The sequence below is a fragment of the Gossypium hirsutum genome, chromosome D05 (genome assembly GCF_007990345.1).
Source record: "Gossypium hirsutum isolate 1008001.06 chromosome D05, Gossypium_hirsutum_v2.1, whole genome shotgun sequence".
NCBI lineage: Eukaryota > Viridiplantae > Streptophyta > Magnoliopsida > Malvales > Malvaceae > Gossypium > Gossypium hirsutum.
This window is the reverse complement of record NC_053441.1, coordinates 3,645,905-3,663,583: the sequence shown is the minus strand read 5'-3', so window position 1 is coordinate 3,663,583 and position 17,679 is coordinate 3,645,905.

The following is a 17,679-nucleotide window of genomic DNA, read 5'->3' as shown; positions in this document are numbered from 1 at the left end:
GACTCGGGATCAATTTAATTATTGGATATTTATGATTTTTTGCATGATATAACATTGAGATGAGTTGTCAATCGCTATTTGAACTGAATTATTATGTTCGAGATTGAAATTCTGAGACATGGACTAAATTGAATAGAATAAAAAATTATATGATTTGATTGATATGTGTTATTTAGTATGAAAATGTATTGAAATATACTATATGATGTGATGAAATGGTGAATTAGCGATGAGATTAAAGCACGACACGTGGTTATGATGTTTATTGATTCCATGTTACATTGTTAAACTTGAGTATCGTTAAATTAGTTGGCATGCCCTAGGTAGAAAACCATCGTTGCCAAGCTATTCGGGATATTAAAATATTTAGATATTGAATGTCATTATTGTCGGGCCGTACAGGATGGTAGGTTAGATAAACCGTGAGAACTATTGTTGTTGAGCCATTTGGAATAGTAAAATGTAAGTATTGTGAAAGCCATTGTTGCCAGGCTATCCGAGATGGTAGAATGTTGAATTTGAATAACCCATTGTTTCCAGACCACTCGAGATGGTATAATGAGTCTTGATAGCAAAAGTCATCGTTTTCAGGCAACCTAAGATGACAAAAGTAGTATATAAGTTATGAAATGTTAATGATTTGGTATAATATGCTTATACGTGTGTTAAGCTAGATAAAGTATGTAAGCTACTATATGAGAACGAGCCCCAAGAGCTGATTGAATACTAGTGAACCAATAGGCTCGAAAATGGTTGAAATGTTGCCATGGAATTTAATATATATATGTATACAAGCTGATGATGGTAGATGAAATAATATATGTGCACCTATAGTTGTCGATATGAATTGGTTTAAAGTTAGGTAGTGGATAAGAAACTTGAATTGATTTTGCTATTGTTATAGTATGTTTGAATGTGAATATGTTTAATAATTCACTAATGCATATGTTATATATTTTATTTAAGTAATGGAAGTACCACTGAGCCCTATTGCTCACGTACAATTTGTTTATTCCATGCGCAAATTCAAGTATCCTTGAAGTATTGGAAAAGTGAAGTTAGCATCCAGACCGTATCCAACGACTCAATATGATATGTATAGTTCTCTTCTCTTGGTTAAAAGGCATGTACCTAGAAATTAGTTGTTCAAGTGTACATATGGCCATGTTAGGATATAATGTTCTAAATTTAATAAATGGTTAATGTTTATGCATATAAGAGTTGTTAATTGCATAGGATCCTTATGTTGAACATGTTGTATGTGTAAATGGTTGAACCGAGATCTTAAGACCAATAATGTTTATGCATATAATAACTATTTTTTAATTTTTTAAAGTTGAGTGATCACTGAACAAAAGATAATAGTTTAGTGAGATTGAATGTAAGTGATCCCATTTTTAATAGACAACCCCTTCTCAACTTTATCGTGAAATGACGTTAAGGCCATGTTTCGCGTAGATTACTATGTTATTCTTTGTTCCCTTTTATTTTTCTTTTAAAATTTGTACACTAAAGTGTACCCTTGAAAATCCATCGAAATTCCGAGAAATTCAACGGGATAAAAATAGAAAACGATAAGTACATAAATCATGAAATTAAACTTGAAATACATAGAAATGATAATTATTTGATATACTAAAATATGACATGGAAAATACATGTATGTGAAACTTGTCTGATAATTATGCATATTCAAGATTATGAACTGCTACTAGAATAAATATACATTGAACTTATAAAAAATTATGGTACATGAAATATTGTCATAATGAATTGAATAATTTATATTTAAGAAGAAACAACAAGAAAATGATATGTATCATGACATGTAAATATGAGACTATCTTTGATACATTGATACAAGGAAAATTATATGTATTAAGACGAGTAATAAATTTAAGTGAGACATTGCGAGAAAATAAGTTTGTCAATATTAAAGTACGCTAACCAATGTTGTTGCTTGAAGCTTAGGCAAGTGCCAAATTACTGTTAAATGGTAATATGTTTAATTATAAGGTGCATTGGAATGGTAAGTGCTTAGATGAAAATATAATTGAGCTTATGAAATAGTGGAAAGGTTTCAGTTATGCAATTTCTTATGAAAAGATTTGTTATGTGATACGCACGTATGAACCCTGCACCTAATTCGGAAATAAAAAAAATTAAAATCTCTTTATATATATTTAGGATTCTGCGAAAAATTCCCTATGATTCCGATTTAATCCCAATAGGTTCCTAATAAATGTTTTGGGCTTCGAGAGCCCAATAGAGAGACGTTATGATTATTTTCAGAATATGAATAATAAATGATTCAGAATTATTAAAAATGTTTAGTAAACTTCGGTAATGCCTCGTGCCCTATTCCGACAACGGATACGGGTAGGGGGTGTTACACATACATCACCACATTTGAGATCGGGATCGTTGATGGATGTTGGATCAGCAATCACACTTAAGTACCTAATCTGCGCACGGAAAACAAAATGTACGCTGAGTATAAACTTAGTGGTATTTCTATAATCCGAATAATTTAAAGACAATATATTGCAATATTTATATATTTAATCACACCATAACACAAGTCATTCAATTAAATAAATTTTCATAAACAGTTCAATCATAACATATTCAATTTTCACCACTTGTTATTTCAAATCCCATATTTACTATTCAAATAGCTTTCCACAATATAAATGCACAATTCATGTGCCTCATTTTCATTCCACATTCAATATTTTCCAATATCAATCATAGTATCATTTCATATACATACCCCTATTAACACGATTCGAACTCTGACGGATACACAGATCCAACCAAAACACACTAGTTTGGCACCCAGTGTCTAATCGGATAATTCGAAGTAATAAGTTGACACTTAGCGTCTCATCGACTAAACCGAAGTAAATTGGCACCCAGTGCCTCATCGAATTAATCCGAAGTAATAGATTGACACCTAGTGTCTCATCTACTTGAGGTCGAAGAATCCCTGAACTCTTCCAATCCTATGGCATGCCATCTATATCCGACTCAGCCCGATACAATTAATAGGGTTCCAATTCACTTTTCAAAAACAACCAATATTTATTTAAATTCAAATAATCAATATATTCAATATATATACCAATTCAATTCATTCAATTAACTTAAATTCAATTCAGTGACAAAGTGTCAAATACTCACCTTAATACTTATCATATGCATTAAATAAAAAAATACAACAATTGATAACTAAGTTTGGATTATAGAAATACAAACCAGAACTTTCGAGCTATTCCTCGTTGACTTTATCTTTTCCCTTATTAGTTGAGGTTTTCGGCACAACGTTGGCTACGAAATTAAAACAATTAAAATTCATCAATACAATACAATTTAATTTCACATTAAATATTTAAGTTTTTATTCAACATTTGCCTAAATTCCAATTTAGTCCCTAAACCGAGACTAACTTTATTTATTTACAATTAATTCTATATTTTCATTCAATTTCCACTTTAAACTAGATTTAACTCTCTAATTTCACTTAAATCCCTAAATTTTTAAATTTTTACAATTTAGTCCATATTACTCAAAATTTACAATTTATTCTACAATTCACTCATTTTTCATTTCTAACTTAAAAATCCATCAATTTAGTCCATAATACTCTAATTATTCAACATATACAACATTTAAAAACTCAATAATTTCTAAAATTTTGACATAGGTCGGGTAGTATTTAATACCGAAATTCTAAAAACATAAAAATTACAAGAAAATGAACTAAATTAACTAACCAATTGAGCTTTGAACCATTGAAACCCTAATTCTCCTCCTTTCTCTTTTTCTTTCCTTTTCTCTTCTGTTTCGTTTCTATTCTCCTTCTTTTTCTCTTATTTAATTATTATAATATAATATAATATATATTTACTTAACTTTTAATATTTTAATATTTTAATATATATTTTAATCTTTAAAAATTCATAATTTATTTGCACTTATGCCACCTCAATTTATGCAATTGGCTTAATTGCTTATTTGGTCCTTTTAACTTTCTTTAATCTATAATTTAGCTTTCACTCTATATGCAATTTTGTTCTTTTACCTAATTACTCTTAATTCAAGCTAATTCACCTAACCAAAACCTAATTAACTACACAACTGACTTCGTAAATATTTTTTTTAATAAATATTTACAAATCCGTTTTATGAAAACGGGACCTAAAAATACACTTTCCGATACTAATGACTATATTGTCGTTACACATTGAGCAGTAACCCTTAACATTGTTAGGTCAAGAATTTTGATCCAACTCTAAATTCAATTGAAGTCAACCTTGACTCTCTCGAGTTAAATGTTGTTTGCAAGTATTACTTTTCACAAGTATTTAAGCATTGTTCAAACATAAGAATATCCTTTTGACTAATCCTACATACAATTTAGTGTTTATGTTAAACTTTATTTACGACTAGCTAGAGTAAATTTGTAACAACCCGATTCTGGGCCTAGTCGGAACAGTGGTTTCGGGACCACGAATCTGACAAAGGAAAATATGATTATTATTATATTTTTATGGTCTACAATTTTACGGAAAAATTTCGTAAAAATTTCGTTCAAAAATTTCGATGTTTGGGCACTCAATTTAGTCAAAAGGACTAAATTGTAAAAAGTACAAAAGTAGAGTTCTACATGTTAGAAGTGTCAAATTGATATGAAATTCTAAATTGGGGGTCCTTATGTGGTAATTAGACCATTAGTTAATTGATGGACAAAAATAGACATAAGAAATGGGTGAAATAGATTTTTTTTAAATGGGGGCATTTTGGCCATTAGTGAATAAATAGAATTAAAATGGGAAAAAGATGGAAAAATGGTGTCCATCTTCATTAAGTTGCTGCCAAAATTTGGAAGACACCATAGCTAGGGTTTCTTTGCTTTCTCAAGCTCATAGTAAGTGCATCCTAGCCCCGTTTTTAATGTTCTTTGCATTTTTGAAATCCTCGTAGCTCGGTTTAGCTTATTTTACTGTTAATTCATGTTAGGGTTTATATTTGGAAAAATACCCATAGGTGAAAAGTGTTTATTTTTATGTTTTATGGTAGAATATGAAGCTATAAATTATGTTAAACAACTTTTGCTAAGCGATTTTAAATGAAAACGGGTAAATTGACATAATCGGTAAAAAAATAGTTAATGTTCAAAAGTATGTGTTAGAGTGAGAATTTGATGTTGCCATAGAAGGGAAAAATGTTCAGCATGTCACAAAACATAAGAATAAGTGATGAAGTTTAATTTCCGAGCTTGGGGACAAAAGTGTAATTTTGCAAAAGTTTGGGGGCAATATTGTAATTTTTCAAAAAGTTGGGTGGTGGATTATTTTAATAAATGTGGACATTAAATGAGTTAAATTTGCCATTATAGATCAAGAAAGACGAGAAGACTACCTCAAACGGGGAAAAGAGAAGGTAGTGGAGTAAATTGCAAAATTTCGATATTTTGCACCGAGGTAAGTAAACATGTGATTTAATGCATTATTTTGATATTATTAAATATATGTTAGTATTTAATAGAACATAGAATGAATATTTGGCAAGATCCTAAAAATGTGGTTAAGTTGGGAAAGGTGGTAAAGTGTTGAAAATATGGATTTCGGTTGAACACTCGGAATAAGCCGGAGTACATTGAATATGAAGGGGTTGCTAAGTGCTGATTTCCCGACTGATTGGTGGTTGCTAAGTGCTAATTCCACGGTATCTTTAAATATAAAGGGGGTTGCTAAGTGCTGATTCCCCAAGGGGTTGCTAATTGCTGATTCCCCGATTCATTGGTGGTTGCTAAGTGCTGATTCCACCGTATCTTTAAATGTGAAGGGGGTTGCTAAGTGCTGATTTCCCCAAGGGGTTGCTAAGTGTTGATTCCCCGAATGATTGGTGGTTGCTAAGTGCTGATTCCACCATATCTTTGAATGTGAAAAGGGTTGCTAAGTGCTGATTCCCCGAATCACTGATGGTTGCTAAGTGCTGAATCCATCGATAACGATTAACATTCCGAGTGTTCAACGAGGAAATTGGGAAGGTGAATATTTATGTATGGTGGACAAATTTATGGGAGGAATATTGGGTTTGATACATAGTCAACCCATGTATAAGGTAAGAGGAAGTATCAAAAACTACAAAAGAGCAAATTAAATGTAAAACTGTTTTGAACAATGGCAGTTGGGCAACTTTGAAAAATCACCATAAATGGTGGAAAATGAATTGGAGGTTGAATAATATATGAAATTAAAGCCGAGTGAGCCTATTTTCATATGAAAGAAACAGAGCAAGCAAAAGAGTTGTATATTTGGGGATACTTGAATTTATTTGAGACAGGGCTGGATTGATTTCGAAATCCCCTGTTCCAACTTTGGAAAATCACCAAAAATTTTACAAAAATAATTATGGCCTGAAATTTATATTTCTGGATTCCTTATTGAGTCTATTTTTAATAGAAACAAACGAGACCATTGTTTGAATTTTTTACAGAGAGTTAAGTAAGTTTTAGTAAAGGGAGGTCAGAACCGTCGGGCCGTGAAACAGGGGAATATTTAAAGAATAAACTGTACTAATTGGCTAAATAAAAAATTCTGAAAATTTTATTGTGGAAATGTATATGAGTCTAGTTTCGGGGAAAATTCACGGAACTTAATTTGGAGTCCTGTATCTCCAGATAAAAATAAATTAGCGTCTGTGACGCAGAAAGACAGTTTGCTGGAAATTAAATGAACCTTGAAATTTATGTGTGACTAAAATTATGTCGCTATGAAATCATGTGGGAAATTTATTTATTTGTCATATGTTTACTTACTAAGCTATATGCTTACTCGTTTTTATTTTCCCTTGATTATAGTGACATCAGCCAGCTCGGAATTTGGATGAAGTCAGAAAATCATCCACACTATCATCAAATTTTTGGGTATTTTGTAATTAATATTTTGAAATATGGCATGTATAGATGACTTTATGTGATGTGGTATAAATATATATAGTGTTGTTCGGTTTAATATGTTGGTGATTATTAATGGAAAAATTATGTCTGAACATATATCTGTAATTGGTTGGAAATATTGAAGTTGTTTGAAATTGTTTTTGGAAAGTTGCAGGGGGTTTTATGTAAAAACAAGCAGAAATGCTGCCGAAATTTTTTTTATAAAAAAAAATTTATAAGTGTTTAAGTTCTAGTAATACCTCATACTCTGTTTCGGCAAGGAACACGGGTAAGAGGTGTTACAAAATTTCCCTATAAAAAAAAATATAAACACTTGAAGAAGATTGCTCACAAAAAAACATATGAAATAGAACAATTATGATTAACTAAGATTGTAGCTTGAATAGGTTGGATGATGGTTGTAACACCCTTTACCCGAGACCGTTGCCGGAGTCGAGCATGAGGCGTTACTTGACTTAACTTAAAAGTTCAGGGCATAAAAATTTACTTTCAAAATTAATTTCACCATTCACAATAAAGCTGTCCACCTGCGCAACAGTCACTAAATTAATTATAACTCAAGCTACGAAACTCGAAATTTAGATCCGTAAATTTTTCCTGAAACTAGACTCATATATATATTCACAATAATTTTTTTCAGAATTTTGGTATAGCCAATTAGTACAGTTTATTAGTTGAAGTCTCCCTTGTTTCACTAATCGACTATCCTGACCCCTCGTCACTAAAATTCAATTATCTCATTGTACAGACTTCATATCGTGCTTCCACTTATTTATACTTAAAATAGTATCATTAAGGAATTTAAAAATATAATTTATAACTTATAATTCCTTTTGTACAATTTTTAATGAATTTCTAAAGTCAGAATAGGGGACTTCAAAATCATTCTGAACCTGTCTCACTAAAATTCAAATATCTAAATGTATATAACTCTTTTGCTTACTCTATTGCTTTCATGTGAAAGTAGACTCATTCAGCTTTAATTTCATATCTCACTCAACTTCTAATTCTATTTCCACTATTTTTGGTGATTTTTCAAAGTTACATCAATGATGTTGTCCAAAAAATTGTTCCATTGAAATTAAAAAAAAAAATCAATATAACCCCTTTATAATTATCTAACATTCCCTGCAAATTTCAAATCACAACCAATTTCAGTATTTCAACTACTTCACTTGAATACTAATGAAGTTCAACCAATCAACCATTTCAAACTAAAAACATGTATATTTCAATGTCTAACACAACCATCACATTCAAATTTACTCTGCATACTTAGTCATTCATTCTATTACTTTTTACTTCAATTTCCTATACATGCCATATAAATCCAAAAAGTTGTTTAACAAAATCTACCGGAGTAAATCTGGATAGTGTGATTCTTGATGTAGATCCGATCCTCCGAATGTGTAAATACGTCAATCTACAAGAAACAATAAACACACACAAGTAAGCTTATAGAAAGCTTAGTAAGTTCATAGGCACAAAAGATAAATCTTACCAAACATTTATACACTTATTCATTATACACCATTACTAAGTTTACCTGTCAACCACAATCTTTGGTGAGTTCCTTGGTATAAAATCACTACTACTTATTCTTTTACCATAATTCCTTTGGGCCCATTTGTCACTTACCATCCTTGATCAAAATTAAGGAATGATTACGGAAAATTGAGTACTTCACTTTCACTTTGCCATAGTATAACTATGGTCTTACGTATGATCACTTATCACTTGTCCCTGATCAGATAAGTGTAGCTAGGCTACCACTTATCACTTTGTCACTTGATCAGATAAGTGTAGCTAAAGCTACCACTTATCACTTTGTCACTTGTCACTGATCAGAAGTACTCAAATCCGACATTCCGCTCAATTTGATCAATTATTCAGTTTTCGCATTTTTATTTTATTCTCATTTCATCAATAAATATATATTTCATCATACAATATATAATTCATGAATTTAACATTTAATCATTAAATTTCAGCCATATGAACTTACCTGGGTCGATTTGCTGAATTTGTAAAAGTTCAGGGACTAATCAGCTACTTTTTCTTTTCCTCGACTTGTTTCGGGTTCTTGATCTAAAATGAAAATTTATTCATTCATCAGCATCTAATTCTATTCTAATTCATTTCACAGTTTCTGCCCTTAAATTTTCGAAATTACACTTTTACCCCAAACTTTACAATTTTTACAATTTGGTCCCTACTCAATTAATCCCTCAATTGATCTAAATTTTCTCAATTAAAACCTTTTCCAACTATTTTAGACTACTAAATAGCCTTTAATATTCAAAAACGCAACACTAAACCTTAATTCCCAACTTTTTCACAATTAGGTCCCTAAAATCAATTTCTATCAAAATTACTTAATAAAATCATCATTTAACAAAATTAAAGCTTTAATTCCATGTTTATTCATCATAAAAATCCAGCACTCATCAATGGTAACTTTCAAAATCAGCCATGAAATCAAAAACTAATGAAATAATTAGTTGGACCTAATTGTAAAAGTATCAAAATCACAAAAATTAGAAGAAATAATCAAGAATTAAACTTACATGATTCAAATATATGAAAAACCAGCTTGTTTCAGACCTCCTATGGCGTTTTTGCTAATAAATTGTGAAGAAATCTCTAGATTTTTCACTTTTGTCTTTGTTTTATATATTTAATTTGTTAAGTTTCCAATTTTGCCCCTGTTTCTCCTTACCTTCTGCTGATTTTTCTTACCCAACCGTCCAGCCCATATGATTTGGGCCTAATTGCCCTTTAAATCCCTCCTCATTAGTCACTTAAGCTATTTAATCACAATTTAACAAATTTTACACTATTTTCAATTTAGTCCTTTTTAGTTAATTAACTATCCAAACGTTAAAATTTTCTAACGAAACTTTAGTACCAACTCAATGACACTCTATAAATATTTATAAAATACTTATGGCTCTGTTTAAAATCTTCGAGGTCTCGATACCTCATTTTTTATTTTAATTATTTTAATATTCATTCCTAGTACACTATTTACTATTTCAAAAATTTTCCTAACTTCACATTTAACTTATTCTCACTAAATTAATAATATTTTCTACTCATTTGTCAGATTTAGTGATCTCAAATTACCATTCCGACACCATTGAAAATTCAGGTCATTACAATGATAGTTGTCAAACGTTTCAATCCAGTGTTGAGAGTTTAGGGATGTAAGTTAAGATTAAGTATTGTTGGGTTTAGGGTTAGTGTAGTTTGAAAAAGGGTTTGAGTTATGAATGTATTTATAGATCAAAGTTAATTTGTACAATATTTTGTTATAAGTTATTGAAAAAAGATCTCGACACTTATAAGTTCGAAGTCAAGATAATATATCATTACGTTTTAACGATGTGAATCAAATTCCTGAAATACCAATAATTAGTGTTAGAGTTTAAAAAAAAAGTCCACATAGAACTTAACATGTGTGAACTTTACAACATGTTTGGTTGGGTGTATTGGATTAGCCAATACACCCCTAATCCGTGGGCCCCATTTAAGCCCCTCTTAAGCAGTTGTTTGGTTCAATGTATTACCTAATACACCCCTAATACGTTACGGCCCTAATCCCCAAAATTCTCTGTTTTCTAATCCCTGGCTTCTCCTCAGTTTACATCCGTTTTAGTTTCACGCCCTAATTTGCCCTCTGTTTCCTAGGTTTGTCTCTCCTTTATCTCCTTCATTGCTTGCTTCGCCTTCGGCCAGTAGCCCCAATTTCTTGTCGAGCATACCATAGAGAAAGGCAAGAAGAGAGCTGCTTCTGTTTTTCTTTCTTTTTTTTCTGTAACATACCGAAGTTTTAACCCAGAAGCCCCAAATTCTTCTCCTTTCTTTCTTTGTTTTCGATAACAGACACAGAAGTTTGCACCTAGTTTCAGGTATTTTTTTCTTCATATAAACTATGATCATTTCTTCATATACTCGAGATCGGTATGTTTCATTTTCTTTTAAGTTTTCTTCATGTATTTAGAAGATGTTTGGAACATCATACCCTGAATGTTCAGAGGGTGCTCAAAAATAGTGAAGATGTTTAGAACATCTATTGAGTTTTGTTGTTTGTTGTGATTGGCAGTTATTGTGAGTGCTTTGCAGCAGGGATTTACTGTAAGGATTATTGTGCATGTGATAACTGTTTGAACAAGCCAGATTATGAGGATATTGTTCTTGATATTCGACTTCAAATTGAATTGCTTAACCTTCTCGCATTTGCTCCACTTATTTTGTAAAATCGCCAATTTTGTCACAGTTCTCCATGCTGCAGTCTCTATCCATAGCTTTCGGTGGTGGGTGCTTTTCCATATTCTAATTTTTCCTTCAATTCTCTTTATTCCAACTGATTATTTGCCTTCTCCCTATCGTTTCCTTTCTTTTCTATCGGAATGTGTTTTGCTGCGTAATAAATTTTCCTTTCAGCTTTTGTATTTTTGTGTACTTATAATCTTCACACTTTCCGGATTGTCCTCTTTCATCATTGAATCTGCTCGTCTATCTATGAATGAATTTTTTTTCTCTTTTAATAAAGTTATTTTAGTTCATTTTTTATTTTACTCATGCTGAATATGTGATTCGATCGAATTTGCCCTTTTTTTCTCTGCTTGTTTTAGGAAGTTGGTGAGCTTTGATGTTTTTAAGTTTTAGTTTTACTCTCCATTTTAGCAATTAGGCAATTTGATTTATGTTATGTAAAAATTACTGTGAAATAGATAATTTGGTATGGTTCAAACTGCATTATTTTGATTACTTATATAGTACAAATTCACTAACTTTTAAGGTATTTCATGTCTCAGTTAAAGGAGTCTTTAATCCTGACTGGTGAAGGGCCATAAGAGGTTAGTTACAAACTTACAAGTAATTTTCTGTGCCCTTTACTATCTTTAGGAAATTGTTGCTTGGAACTTTTTTCTTTTTTCTGTTAGATGATTGCAATGATGTTGTTATTGTCAATGTTTGATGTTAGCCATCTTGTTTATATCATGTTACCCACCTAATGATTCCCCTAATGTTACTGTAATTATAAATTCTATAATCCTACACTTTTTTCCCTTTAAATTTGTGTAATTTCATAAGTGTTTGACAAGATGAACACACCATCAGCCAAGCACAAAAGTGGATGCAAATATATGTTATATGACTCTCCAAGTATATAAAAAAAACTCTTTAAATTATTGAACCAATCAGTGTTAGATTGCAAATCCTTTTCAAGTTTGAAAGATCAACATAAGCTTTTGATTGTTTGTAGAGTAAATTCATTTATGGTTTTTGTTGGGTATTTTTTTATTGTTGCTTTTGATTGTTTGTAGGACTGGTAGGAGGCGGAAAAATCTGGTTTTCTATTGCCATAGACTCGGTAATCCTCTCTATCCTGTTTGCTAATGTTTGATTGAATGAAACTTGAACTTTTTTTTAACTAGTAAAATTTTAATGTACAGAAAAAAAAAGTAGTGAAGTATAGACAAAATCCAAGTAAGCATACTTGCGTTGTATGATTAGTATTTCTTTCAAATATTGTTGGATATCTACCTAGGAGTTGTCTCTAGCTTGGAATGGAGTACAATCAAGAAGTTTGGAGCTTAATATGTTTTTGTTTAATATGCTATTCTAATATCCGCAAGAACATGAAATTTTGTCTAGAAATTTTGTTAAACATGTCTTCTTATTTCTTAAGAAGGTGCAAGGAAGTTTCCTCTAATAACAACAAAGTACCAGAAAATATTATGACTGATAGGTAGAACTTGTATGGTCAAGGGCATAAGGCGCATTCTAGGACACCAAATTTGTATATGTTCTTTTTTGTATAATATGTCGTTTTAGAAATAAGTCGTTCGAGTTTATGCATCATTTAGGATATTTTTTTTATTTGAATTTTTATAATAAAATTGGATAGATGTTTTACTAAAGAAATTGAAATTGCAGATTTGATTGAAAAAGGACGTGTTTACATATAATCCAACATAGATTAATAAGAGAGATAAGCAAAGCATAAATTTGGGGACAAAATCTTGTGGTGATGTAAAAATGTTGGAAATGTTAGAAACGTTTGTCAACCAAATCCAATCATTCTTGAAATTTGATTCCTTCTATTTTCCTCTCTTCAAGTCACATCTTCTTCACATTACCCATTCATTCCCCTTATTTAATTTCTTCTGCACCCATCCATTATGCTAACATCATCTCCGCTCTTCTTCTTCTTTTTCCATAAAATTGTTAATCTCACACATCATCTTTTAAATTTTTGTTGTAATATGGATATTAGTTGTCATATGTTGCTTTAAAGCATAATCAATGGAATAAAGAAAGGAAGGAAAGCAACATAAAGAGGAAATAAAATTAATAATTGATGAATCATCAAATTGCTCCTCATTTTTTTCTTTCTTGATAAAATAATATGGATATTAGTTGTCATACGTAAAGATATGAACATAGATGTTATTCTCTCAAGTTCCAATTTCGATGCTTATATAATTGTTATTAAATTAATAATATTCAAATTCCTTATTTAATTCAAATTGATTATAATATTATTTTAAATAAATTATCAAATTATAAAATGACACTCAATTGACATAATTATTCATAAAGAGTTTGTTCCTTTTTCAAATGCGCTTAATGTTAATTTGTCATGTTTTTGTTGCATCAACGGAGAAAATGTTCTAAAAATTAAAATTGATAAAATCTTACTAAAGATTAACAACATCTCAACAAAAAATTGAATGAATTATCTATTTTATTAATTGAAAAAGATATCTTATACGATATTTATTTTAAAAAATTTGCTACTCTAAAGTGTGAGGGGATTGATACTGAGTTCTAATTTTAATATGGTGCAGTAATGGCTCGTCTGCCCTTAATTGTACAAAGTGTGAGGCGTAAAAGAATCGGTGCTGCATTGACAATTTGGTTGGAAATCTGTAGAATCGCGATTTGGTTCTTATTTAGAATGGGTGCCAGCCTTAGCCTACATACTTATAGACCAAGGATTAGGTCCTATACCGTAGATTTTTATGCACAACGGGATTATGTGAAGAGGCTTGTATATGCTAGTGACGAGACTTGTATTGAACAAGTTAGGATGAATAGAACTGCCTTTTTTAAACTATGTGAGATGCTAGAATCGATAGGGGGATTGAAGTCGTCAAGGTTCATGCTTGTTGATGAGCAAGTAGCAATGTTTTTACATATCATCTCCCATCACCTTAAAAATCGAGTTATCAAACATCACTTTAGGAGGTCCGGGAAACTGTAAGCAGAGCATTTCAAAGTGTTTTAAATGCTGTCATACGCTTACAAGATGTCTTATTTAAAAAGCCGGACCCAATTACAGCCGATTCTTCTGACACAAGGTGGAAATGGTTTAAGGTATTAGACTGAGTTTTATATATAGCTTGTACAATATTTAGTTGACTAATATGATTAATCATAGTGTTCTAACTCACTGAGTTTTATATCATGTGATATAGAATTGCTTAGGTGCTATTGATGGAACCCACATCAAGATTAGGGTGCCAACAGTTGATAAACCTAGATATCGAACCCGAAAAGGTGACATAGCAACAAATATGCTAGGTGTTTGTACACCTGAGATGCAATTTGTTTATGTTCTTCCTGGTTGGGAAGGTTCAGTTGCCGATGGACGGGTGCTTCGAGATGCCATTAGTAGAAGACATGGACTAAAAGTTCCTCATGGTATAGTGTATAGTTAGAGGAATTTGAATTATTCATTAAGATCAAACTTTGTTTGCTGAATTAATCATTTTTTAGCCAATTTATTTTATAGGTTATTATCTAGTTGATGCTGGATACACAAATTGTGAGGGATTTCTTGCACCATTTAGAGGACAGCGATATCATCTGAATGAGTGGCGTCAAGGTTATCAGCCAAGTTCTCCGCAAGAGTTTTTTAATATGAAACATGCCTCAGCACGTAATGTCATTGAAAGATGCTTTGGCTTATTAAAACTTAGATAGGGAATACTTAGGAGTCCATCGTTTTATCCTGTAAGGGTGCACAATAGAATTATTATTGCATGTTGTTTGCTCCATAATTTTATTCGAACCCATATGAGTATTGATCCCATTGAAGCGGAGGTGGGAGAAGGATTACCTACTAATGTGGTGGATGACGATGAACCGAATATCACAAATATTCATCCATCGGATGCTTGGGCTACTTGGAGGATGGAACTAGCCAACCAAATGTTCGATGAATGGCAAGCATCTAGAAATTAGTTAGGTTTAGGGACAATTTGAGTTTGAATTGATTTGTTGATGTTATTTTATGTATCTAGTTTATTAAACTTTGGTGGTCTTTGAATACAATTCTGTATTGTACTAAACTTTGTTGAATTATAATTTAAGCAGAGCATTCAACATGTGTTATAAATTTAAATTTAGTATTGAACTACCGATATAATATTATAAACTGTTCACCTTTTGATTCATGATATTCAAAATAGTAAATAATGTTAATTTGTTTTTTTTTCTTAAAACAATATGTCAGGTGTTCCACCAACGGGTGCTTCTTCTCAAGCTTCTCGAGGAAGCAAAAGAAAATGGGTTCCAGATGAGGATGCAGCCTTGGTTTCTTGCATGGTGGATTTGCACAATGTAGGAACATTTAATGCTGATACCGGGTTCAAAGCCGGTTATTTGAACGAGCTAGAGAAAATGCTAGAAAAGGCTTTACCAAGAGCAATGTTGAAAGCGAGACCAAATATTGAATCTCGGATTAGGTGCCTAAAAAGGGAATGGTCAGTCGTCTATGACATGCTTAATGGTCAGAACAACAGCGGTTTTGGTTGGGACGAGCATAGGCAGCTCGTTGTTGCTGAAGATGCAGTTTGGGAATCCTATGTTAAGGTAAAATGTATTTCAAGTATTTATTTGTTTTTTTTACAAAACTTATAACTAATATGTTTTCCTCGTTTTTTTAGAGTCACAAAGAAGCTTCTCAGTTCAGACATCGTTCTTTCCCTTACTACAACCAGCTTACTGCCATATACGTAAGAGATTGGGCGACTGGGAAAGACGCTCAAACAGCTGCTGATGTTCTTGAAGAAATACATGCTGAGGATGAACGTACTACAGATATGAATGAAGAGAGAAACACATTCTATGACTGCGAAGCTGACGTCTCTTTAGACGACATGGATGTTTCTGGTACGGATCCGCGAGGAGATAGAGACCAAGGGGGTTCCTCATCTTCAAACAAGAGAAAGAAGAAATCTGATGCTCGTGATAATGTGTATTCTTCATTTGAGGAGGCTGCCATCTTGTTGGGGGAAAAAATCCAGGCCGTTGGCGATAAAATCAGTAGGAGTATTACCTCCGAGGTGGTAGTTCAGCAGAAGTCAGAAGAGAAGATGGAAGAGAAAGCTTCAAATTTATATTCAGCATTATGGTCAATTGAAGGTTTAACCGACGATCAGCGGTATGATGCTTTGAGTAAAATTCCCGATCATCCAAATCAAATGATCGTTTTCTTTAGTTTACCTTCTGTTGCCCGATTGGAATGGGTCAGAAGATTTCTTTCTCATCATTAAATATCAATGTTCAAACTTTTTGATGTTGTAAAACTATATAACATATGGATTATGATGTACAATTTCATTTTCATCTAACTTTTTCTTAGTATAAGTTAATTATGTTTATGCAGAAAATAATTCTCAAGTTATATATTGATTTCAGTAAATTCATAAGAACATTTTATGAAATTATATTTAATAATAATTATTTTAAATTGTATTAAATCATATATTTTAATTAAAATATATTTAATATTAATTATTTCAAATTTTCATTTAGTATCATATATTATAATTTGAGTAAATTCATATAAGAATATGAATTATTAAGAATTTTATTAAATTATATACCAAAATTATAATGTATTTAATAATAATTATGTTTAAATATGATTAAATTATTTATTATTGATATTAATAATCTTATTAAAATTTAAATAACAATAACAATAATAATTTACCAAAACAAATTTCTGCTAATTATAAGAATTTTATTAAATTATATATTTTAATTAAAATATATTTAATAATAATTATGTTTAAATATGATTAAAATATTTATTACTGATAATAATAATCTTATTAAAATTTAAATAACATTAACAATAATCATTTACCAAAACAATTTTCTGCTAATTATAAGAATTTTATTAAATTATATATTTTAATTAAAATATATTTAATTATAATTATGTTTAAATTTGATTAAAATATTTATTACTGATAATAATAATCTTATTAAAATTTAAATAACAATAACAATAATCATTTACCAAAACAATTTTATGCTAAGGGTATTCTAGTCATTTTAGTTTTTTCCATTATGCTATTACATCTCTATTCCATTCAACCAAACACAAGATTACTATTACGCCTCTATTCCATTACATTCAACCAAACAGTGGATTAGCTATTACACTTCTAATCCAATACACCTCTAATCTAATACAGCGAACCAAACGCACTCTTAAAGTCATTAAAAAACATATATTTAGAAATCATTCTGAAACATATTTATATTGAAAAAGAAAAAAACACAATAAACCTAAAACATTGGAATTAAAATATCATATAATACAAAATTATCATTTCATATCTTAGAAATCATATTAGTAAAAGAGAATTACGACTATTGAATATAAATGAAAAAATAAATAT